This window comes from Cryptomeria japonica, unplaced genomic scaffold, assembly GCF_030272615.1.
Source record: "Cryptomeria japonica unplaced genomic scaffold, Sugi_1.0 HiC_scaffold_206, whole genome shotgun sequence".
Classification (NCBI taxonomy): domain Eukaryota; kingdom Viridiplantae; phylum Streptophyta; class Pinopsida; order Cupressales; family Cupressaceae; genus Cryptomeria; species Cryptomeria japonica.
The window spans coordinates 92,501-101,723 of record NW_026729028.1 but is presented as its reverse complement, the minus strand read 5'-3'; positions in this window follow the sequence as shown (position 1 = coordinate 101,723).

Genomic DNA, 9,223 nt, shown 5'->3' with positions numbered 1-9,223 from the left:
TATCACCAACCCACCTTGGCACCCACCCTATGACCCTCTTTGGAATCCACCCTAGCACGCACCCACCCTGGCACCCACCATGGAGCGCACCCTAGCACCCACCCACCTCGGCACGCACCTCAACACCCACCTTGGTGTGCGCACTGCGCCAACCTCTCAAAGACCCTATGTGGTGCGCTCCAAAGTGTACACCTTTGGTGCGCTCCAAGGTGCGCACCTTTGGTGCACACCGAGGTGCACACCAAAGTGTGCACCGAGGTGAGCACCAAAGTGCACTCCAGGGTGCACACCAAGGCGTGCACCTTTGGTGCGGTCAATGCAAACGAATTCGGAAGTTGGGGTCGATGTCCTAATCGCTGCTGCAGACTACACGTATGAGAATCGGACAAATAGCTTTATATAGGGGAGGTGTTGCGTTTGATGGGTCGACTCCCCTGGTTGTGTGCACTGCACCAACTTCAAAGACCCTGTCTTGTTTAAGAAGTCAAAAGTTGGGGTGGATGTCCTAATCATTGCTGCAGTCTACGCATGTATGAGAATCAGACAAATAGCTTATATAGGGGAGGTGTTGCATTCGGTGGGTTGACTCCCCTGGTTGTGCGCACTGCGCCAACCTCAAAGACCCCGCATAGCAGAAGAAGTCGGAAGTCGGATTTTGGTGAGCACCAAGGCGTGCACCTTTGGTGCGGTCAACGCAGACGAATTCAGAAGTTGGGGTGGATGTCCTAATCGTTGTTGCAGGCTACACATGTATGAGAATCAGACAAATAGCTTATATAGGGGAGGTGTTGGGTTTGATGGGTCAACTCCCTTGGTTGTGCGCATTACGCCAACCTCAAAGACCTTGTTTTCGTTAAGAAGTCAAAAGTTGGGGTCAATGTCCTAATGGCTCCTGCAGGCTACACATGTATGAGAATCGGACAAATAGCTTATATAGGGGAGGTGTTGGGTTTGATGGGTCGACTCCCCTGGTTGTGCGCATTACGTCAACCTCAAAGACCTTGTTTTCGTTAAGAAGTCAAAAGTTGGGGTCGATGTCCTAATTGCTCCTGTAGACTACACATGTATGAGAATCAGACAAATAGCTTATATAGGGGAGGTGTTGGGTTTGATGGGTTGACTCCCCTAGTTGTTCGCATTACACCAACCTCAAAGACCTTGTTTTCGTTTAGAAGCCGAAAGTTGGGGTCGATGTCCTAATTGCTCCTGCAGGCTACGCATGTATGAGAATCAGACAAATAGCTTATATAGGGGAGGTGTTGGGTTTGATGGGTCGACTCCCCTGGTTGTGCGCATTGCGCCAACCTCAAAGACCCTGCATTGCGGATGAAGTCGAAAGTCAGAGTTTGGTGTGCTACAAGGTGTGGTCGAAGGTGCTCACCTAGGTGTGCACCTTTGGAGCACAGGAAAAGTGCCCTCCAAAAGTGCGCACCTTTGGAGTGCACAAAAGTGCCCTCCAAAAGTGCGCACCTTTGGAGCGCAGAAAAGTGCCCTCCAAAAAGTGCCCTCCAAAAGTGCGCACCTTTGGAGCGCAGAAAAGTGCCCTCCAAAAAGTGCCCTCCAAAAGTGCGCACCTTTGGAGCGCAGAAAAGTGCCCTCCAAAAAGTGCCCTCCAAAAGTGCGCACCTTTGGAGCGCAGAAAAGTGCCCTCCAAAAAGTGCCCTCCAAAAGTGCGCACCTTTGGAGCGCAGAAAAGTGCCCTCCAAAAAGTGCCCTCCAAAAGTGCGCACCTTTGGAGCGCAGAAAAGTGCCCTCCAAAAAGTGCCCTCCAAAAGTGCGCACCTTTGGAGCGCAGAAAAGTGCCCTCCAAAAAGTGCCCTCCAAAAGTGCGCACCTTTGGAGCGCAGAAAAGTGCCCTCCAAAAAGTGCCCTCCAAAAGTGCGCACCTTTGGAGCGCAGAAAAGTGCCCTCCAAAAAGTGCCCTCCAAAAGTGCGCACCTTTGGAGCGCAGAAAAGTGCCCTCCAAAAAGTGCCCTCCAAAAGTGCGCACCTTTGGAGCGCAGAAAAGTGCCCTCCAAAAGTGCGCACTTTTGGTGCGCACCAAGGCGCTGGTTCGGTCGTTGCAGGCGAGTTCGGAAGTTGGGGTCGATGTCCTGAGCGGAGGTGCAAACTACACAGGTGTCGGAATCGGACAAATAGCTTATATAGGGGAGGTGTATGCTTCGATGGGTCGACTCCCCAGGTTGAGCGCACCGCGCCAACCTCAAAGACCCTACGGTATGGATGAAGTCGGAAGTTGGGTCCGATGACCGATTCGATTAGTAGGTATGCTCATGAGGTCGGAATTTGGGTCCGATGACCTGCCATGTGCAGGAAGGCGAATGTTGACACTGTGCGTTGCAAGGTGCACACCAAGGCGCTGGTGCGGTCTTTTTAGTCGAGTTCGGAAGTTGGGGTCGATGTCCTGATCGGAGGTGCAAGCTACACAGGTGTGGGAATCGGACAAATAGCTTATATAGGGGAGGTGTATGCTTCGTTGGGTCGACTCCCCGGGTTGAGCGCACCGCGCCAACCTCAAAGACCCTACGGTATGGATGAAGTCGGAAGTTGGGTCCGATGACCGATTCGATATGTAGGCATACTCGCGAGGTCGGAATTTGGGTCCGATGACCTGCCACGTGCAGGAAGGCGAATGTTGGCACTGTGCGTTGCAAGGTGCGCACCAAGGCGCTGGTTCGGTCGTTGGAGGCGAGTTCGGAAGTTGGGGTCGATGTCTTGATCGGAGGTGCAAACTACACAGGTGTGGGAATCGGACAAATAGCTTATATAGGGGAGGTGTATGCTTCGTTGGGTCGACTCCCCGGGTTGAGCGCACCGCGCCAACCTCAAAGACCCTACGGTATGGATGAAGTCGGAAGTTGGGTCCGATGACCGATTCGATATGTAGGCATACTCGCGAGGTCGGAATTTGGGTCCGATGACCTGCCATGTGCAGGAAGGCGAATGTTGGGACTGTGCGTCGCAAGGTGCGCACCAAGGCGCTGGTGCCGTCGTTGCAGTCGAGTTCGGAAGTTGGGGTCGATGTCCTGGTCAGAGGTGCAAACTACACAGGTGTGGGAATCGGACAAATAGCTTATATAGGGGAGGTGTATGCTTCGATGGGTCGACTCCCTGGGTTGAGCGCACCGCGCCAACCTCAAAGACCCTACAGTATGGATGAAGTCGGAAGTTGGGTCCGATGACCGATTCGATACGTAGGCATATTGGCGAGGTCTGAATTTGTGTCCGATGACCTGCCATGCGCAGGAAGGCGGAATTTGGGTCCGATGACCGAGTTGATGGCGTGCCATGCGCAGAAAGGCGGAATTTGGGTCCGATGACCGAGTTGATGTTGATGGCCCGCCATGCACAGGAAGGCGGAATTTGGGTCCGATGACCGATTTGAAGGCGTGCCATACGCAAAAAGGCGGAGTTTGGGTCCGATGACCGAGTTGATATTGATGGCCCGCCATGCGCAGGAAGGCGGAATTTGGGTCCGATGACCTGACATACGCATGGAGTCCGACTCGGGGGCCGATGTTCGATTCGATGACTTGCATTGTGGGTAAAGTCGGAAGTTGTGGTCTTTGACCCGATTCGATGACCAGACTTCGGCTGCTTGAGAATCGGACAAATAACTTATATAGGGGAGGTAGTGTTCTCGAGCATCCTCCCCCCGTGCCCGTTTATGTCGATTGATGCTGGTGCTCGACTGGTTGGAGCGCTCGGATGCAAAAATCTTGCACCAGGATTTATCGATTGTGATGGACACGGCAAGTCTCCTGATTGCTATGCAGGAGCTCATCGTGAATCTCTATGCGGCCTTGGTATGGACTCGACCTGCGGAATGGTTCGGCAATGGTAGTCGCTCCAACACGTCCTTGCAATGGCCACAGAGGTGATTCGACTAGAGCTCCAGTCTAGCTTTTGGGTTGCTTGGCGGACTGGTATAGCCGCGATCGAGTTCCGGCCATGAACGTTTTAGATAGCTCTTGGGCTTTCTGGGACGGAAGTCGGAAGTTTGGGCTGTTGTCCGATTTGATGACCATTCTTCGGATGTGTGAGAATCGGACAAATAACTTATATAGGGGACTGTGTTGTCTCACGCAGCCCCCTCCGTGCCCCTCTATCTCGACCGATGTTGGTGCTTGAAAGGGTTGGGATCGCTCGGATTTATAAACGTGCACCACCATTTGTCGAGTGTGAGGGACGCGGCAGGTCTCCTAAATGCTATGCGGGCGCTCTCTGAGAATCTCTATCCGGCCTCGACACAGACTAGTCTTGCTGAATGGTTTGGCACTGGTAGTCGATCCAACACGTCGTTGTTGTGGCCGCCTAGGCGATTCGATTCGAGCCCCCGTCTAGCTTTTGGGTTGCTTGGCGGATTTTGCCCTATCCGCAAGTGAGCTCGGTCCCTAAACGTTCGAGAAACCCGATTGCTATGCGCCGACTCTCTTTCTTGCGAGCCTCCATCTAGCTTTTGGGTCTCTACGGAACGGAAGTCGGAATCTGGGACCGTTGTTTGATTCGACGAGGCAGACTACGGTTGTGCGAGAATCGGACAAATAACTTATATAGGGGAGGTGTTGACTGGAGCATTCTCCCCCGTGCCCCTCTAACTCGACCAATGCTGGCGCTCGAACGGTGGTAGCGCTCGGATTTTCATTGAGCGCCAGCATTGGTCGATTTAGAGGGGCATGCGAGATTCCCGAATGCTATGCGAGGGCTCTAACGGAAATGTCTATTGGTTTCGGTATGGATGCAATTGCGAGTGGTTCGGCAAAGGTAGTCGTTCCGATGCGTCCATGTCGTGGCCAAATCGATAATTCGATTTGAGCCCTCGTATAGCATTTGGGTCTCTCGATGTGATTCCGCATTCCAGTCCCTTTGGGCACTGCTTGAGCCGCATCCCAGGGGGTTCCCTTCCCAATAATCTGCCTCGCAACCCGATTGCTATGCGGTGAGGCTCCTCGGCCGCCTCGGAACTATCTGTGTATCAGACGCATCGCGGGATAAGGGGTTGGCAACGGTAGTCGCCCCAAGCGCGTCCGATGCTTGGACCATTCCGAGGCGGCCCTGAAGCCTCTTCCGTCTAGCCGTTGGGTCCTTCTCGCCGCATCCCTCGCCTCGCACCCCGATTGCTATGCGGTGAGGCTCCTCGGCCGCCTCGGAACTATCTGTGTATCGGACGCGTCGCGGGATAAGGGGTTGTCACTGGTAGTCGCCCCAAGCGCGTCCGATGCTTGGACCATTCCGAGGCGGCCCTGAAGCCTCTTCCGTCTAGCCGTTGGGTCCTTCTCGCCGCATCCCTCGCCTCGCACCCCGATTGCTATGCGGTGAGGCTCCTCGGCCGCCTCGGAACTATCTGTGTATCGGACGCGTCGCGGGATAAGGGGTTGTCATTGGTAGTCGCCCCAAGCGCGTCCGATGCTTGGACCATTCCGAGGCGGCCCTGAAGCCTCTTCCGTCTAGCCGTTGGGTCCTTCTCGCCGCATCCCTCGCCTCGCACCCCGATTGCTATGCGGTGAGGCTCCTCGGCCGCCTCGGAACTATCTGTGTATCGGACGCGTCGCGGGATAAGGGGTTGTCACTGGTAGTCGCCCCAAGCGCGTCCGATGCTTGGACCATTCCGAGGCGGCCCTGAAGCCTCTTCCGTCTAGCCGTTGGGTCCTTCTCGCCGCATCCCTCGCCTCGCACCCCGATTGCTATGCGGTGAGGCTCCTCGGCCGCCTCGGAACTATCTGTGTATCGGACGCGTCGCGGGATAAGGGGTTGTCACTGGTAGTCGCCCCAAGCGCGTTCGATGCTTGGACCATTCCGAGGCGGCCCTGAAGCCTCTTCCGTCTAGCCGTTGGGTCCTTCTCGCCGCATCCCTCGCCTCGCACCCCGATTGCTATGCGGTGAGGCTCCTCGGCCGCCTTGGAACTATCTGTGTATCGGACGCGTCGCGGGATAAGGGGTTGTCACTGGTAGTCGCCCCAAGCGCGTCCGATGCTTGGACCATTCCGAGGCGGACCCGAAGCCTCTTCCGTCTAGCCGTTGGGTCCTTCTCGCCGCATCCTTCGCCTCGCACCCCGATTGCTATGCGGTGAGGCTCCTCGGCCGCCTCGGAACTATCTGTGTATCGGACGCGTCGCGGGATAAGGGGTTGTCACTGGTAGTCGCCCCAAGCGCGTCCGATGCTTGGACCATTCCGAGGCGGACCCGAAGCCTCTTCCGTCTAGCCGTTGGGTCCTTCTCGCCGCATCCCTCGCCTCGCACCCCGATTGCTATGCGGTGAGGCTCCTCGGCCGCCTTGGAACTATCTGTGTATCGGACGCGTCGCGGGATAAGGGGTTGTCACTGGTAGTCGCCCCAAGCGCGTCCGATGCTTGGACCATTCCGAGGCGGACCCGAAGCCTCTTCCGTCTAGCCGTTGGGTCCTTCTCGCCGCATCCCTCGCCTCGCACCCCGATTGCTATGCGGTGAGGCTCCTCGGCCGCCTTGGAACTATCTGTGTATCGGACGCGTCGCGGGATAAGGGGTTGTCACTGGTAGTCACCCCAAGCGCGTCCGATGCTTGGACCATTCCGAGGCGGACCCGAAGCCTCTTCCGTCTAGCCGTTGGGTCCTTCTCGCCGCATCCCTCGCCTCGCACCCCGATTGCTATGCGGTGAGGCTCCTCGGCCGCCTTGGAACTATCTGTGTATCGGACGCGTCGCGGGATAAGGGGTTGTCACTGGTAGTCGCCCCAAGCGCGTCCGATGCTTGGACCATTCCGAGGCGGCCCCGAAGCCTCTTCCGTCTAGCCGTTGGGTCCTTCTCGCCGCATCCCTCGCCTCGCACCCCGATTGCTATGCGGTGAGGCTCCTCGGCCGCCTTGGAACTATCTGTGTATCGGACGCGTCGCGGGATAAGGGGTTGTCACTGGTAGTCGCCCCAAGCGCGTCCGATGCTTGGACCATTCCGAGGCGGCCCCGAAGCCTCTTCCGTGTAGCCGTTGGGTCCTTCTCGCCGCATCCCTCGCCTCGCACCCCGATTGCTATGCGGTGAGGCTCCTCGGCCGCCTTGGAACTATCTGTGTATCGGACGCGTCGCGGGATAAGGGGTTGTCACTGGTAGTCGCCCCAAGCGCGTCCGATGCTTGGACCATTCCGAGGCGGACCTGAAGCCTCTTCCCTCTAGCCGTTGGGGCTTTCTCGCCGCATCCCTCGCCTCGCACCCTGATTGCTATGCTGTGAGGCTCCTCGGCCGCCTTGGAACTATCTGTGTATCGGACGCATCGCGGGATAAGGGGTTGGCAGTGGTAGTCGCCCCAAGCGCATCCGATGCTTGGACCATTCCGAGGCGGCCCTGCAGCCTCTTCCGTCTAGCCGTTGGGGCCATCTCGCCGCATCCCCCACCTCGCACCACGATTGCTATGCGGTGAGGCTCCTTGGCCGCCTCGGAACTATCTGTGTATCGGACGCATCGCGGGATAAGGGGTTGTCACTGGTAGTCGCCCCAAGCGCGTCCGATGCTTGGACTATTCCGAGGCGGCCCTGCAGCCTCTTCCGTCTAGCCGTTGGGGCCATCTCGCTGCATCCCCCACCTCCTCGGCCGCCTCGGAACTATCTGTGTATCGGACGCATCGCGGGATAAGGGGTTGGCAGTGGTAGTCGCCCCAAGCGCGTCCGATGCTTGGACTATTCCGAGGCAGCCCTGCAGCCTCTTCCGTCTAGCCTTTGGGGCCATCTCGCCGCATCCCTCGCCTCGCACCCCGATTGCTATGCGGTGAGGCTCCTCGGCCGCCTGGGAACTATCTTCGTATCGGACGCATCGCGGGATAAGGGGTTGTCACTGGTAGTCGCCCCAAGCGCGTCCGATGCTTGGACTATTCCGAGGCGGCCCTGTGGCCTCTTCCGTCTAGCCGTTGGGGCCATCTCGCCGCATCCCCCACCTCGCACCCCGATTGCTATGCGGTGAGGCTCTTCGGCCGCCTTGGAACTATCTTCGTATCGGACGCATCGCGGGATAAGGGGTTGTCACTGGTAGTGGCCCCAAGCGCGTCCGATGCTTGGACTATTCCGAGGCGGCCCTGCAGCCTCTTCCGTCTAGCCGTTGGGGCCATCTCGCCGCATCCCCCACCTCGCACCCCGATTGCTATGCGGTGAGGCTCCTCGGCCGCCTTGGAACTATCTTCGTATCGGACGCATCGCGGGATAAGGGGTTGTCACTGGTAGTCGCCCCAAGCGCGTCCGATGCTTGGACTATTCCGACGCGGCCCTGTGGCCTCTTCCGTCTAGCCGTTGGGGCCATCTCGCCGCATCCCCCACCTCGCACCCCGATTGCTATGCGGTGAGGCTCCTCGGCCGCCTTGGAACCATCTTCGTATCGGACGCATCGCGGGATAGGGGGCTGTCACTGGTAGTCGCCCCAAGCGTGTCCGATGCTTGGACCATTCCTAGGCGGCCCTGAAGCCTCTTCCGTCTAGCCGTTGGGGCCTTCCCGCCCCATCCCTCGCCTCGCACCCCCGATTGCTATGCGGTGAGGCTCCTCGGCCGCCTTGGAACCATCTGTGTATCGGACGCATCGCGGGATAAGGGGTTGGCACTGGCAGTCGCCCCAAGCGCGTCCGATGCTTGGACCATTCCGAGGTGGCCCTGAAGCCTCTTCCGTCTAGCCGTTGGGGCCTTCCCGCCCCATCCCTCGCCTCGCACCCCGATTGATATGCGGTGAGGCTCCTCGGCCGCCTTGGAACTATCTGTGTATCGGACGCATCGCGGGATAAGGGGTTGGCACTGGTAGTCGTCCCAATCGCATCCGATGCTTGGACCATTCCGAGGCGGCCCTGCAGCCTCTTCCGTTTAGCCGTCGGGGCCTTCCCGCCGCATCCCTCGCCTCGCATCCCGATTCCTATGCGGTGAGTCTTCTCGGCCGCCGCGGAACTATACCTGTTATTGCTACTGCATCCTTCGGCTGGTAACCTCCTCTGCCGCCTTGGAACGTTCTCTTTGTCGGACGCGTCGCGGGATAAGGGGTTGGCACTGGTAGTCGCCCCAAGCGCGCCCGATGCATAGACCGCTCCGAGTCGACCTTGCTTTCAGCCTCTCACATGCATAGACCTCTCTGAGTCGACCCTGCAGCCTCTCACGTTTAGCCTTTGGAATCTCGCCTCACAACATGATTGCTATCCTTGATGCATCCCTTGCCTCGAGCCCTGATTGCTTTCTTGGCTGCATCCCTCCTCTCCTCACAGCCCGGTTGTCATCACTGCTTCATCCGT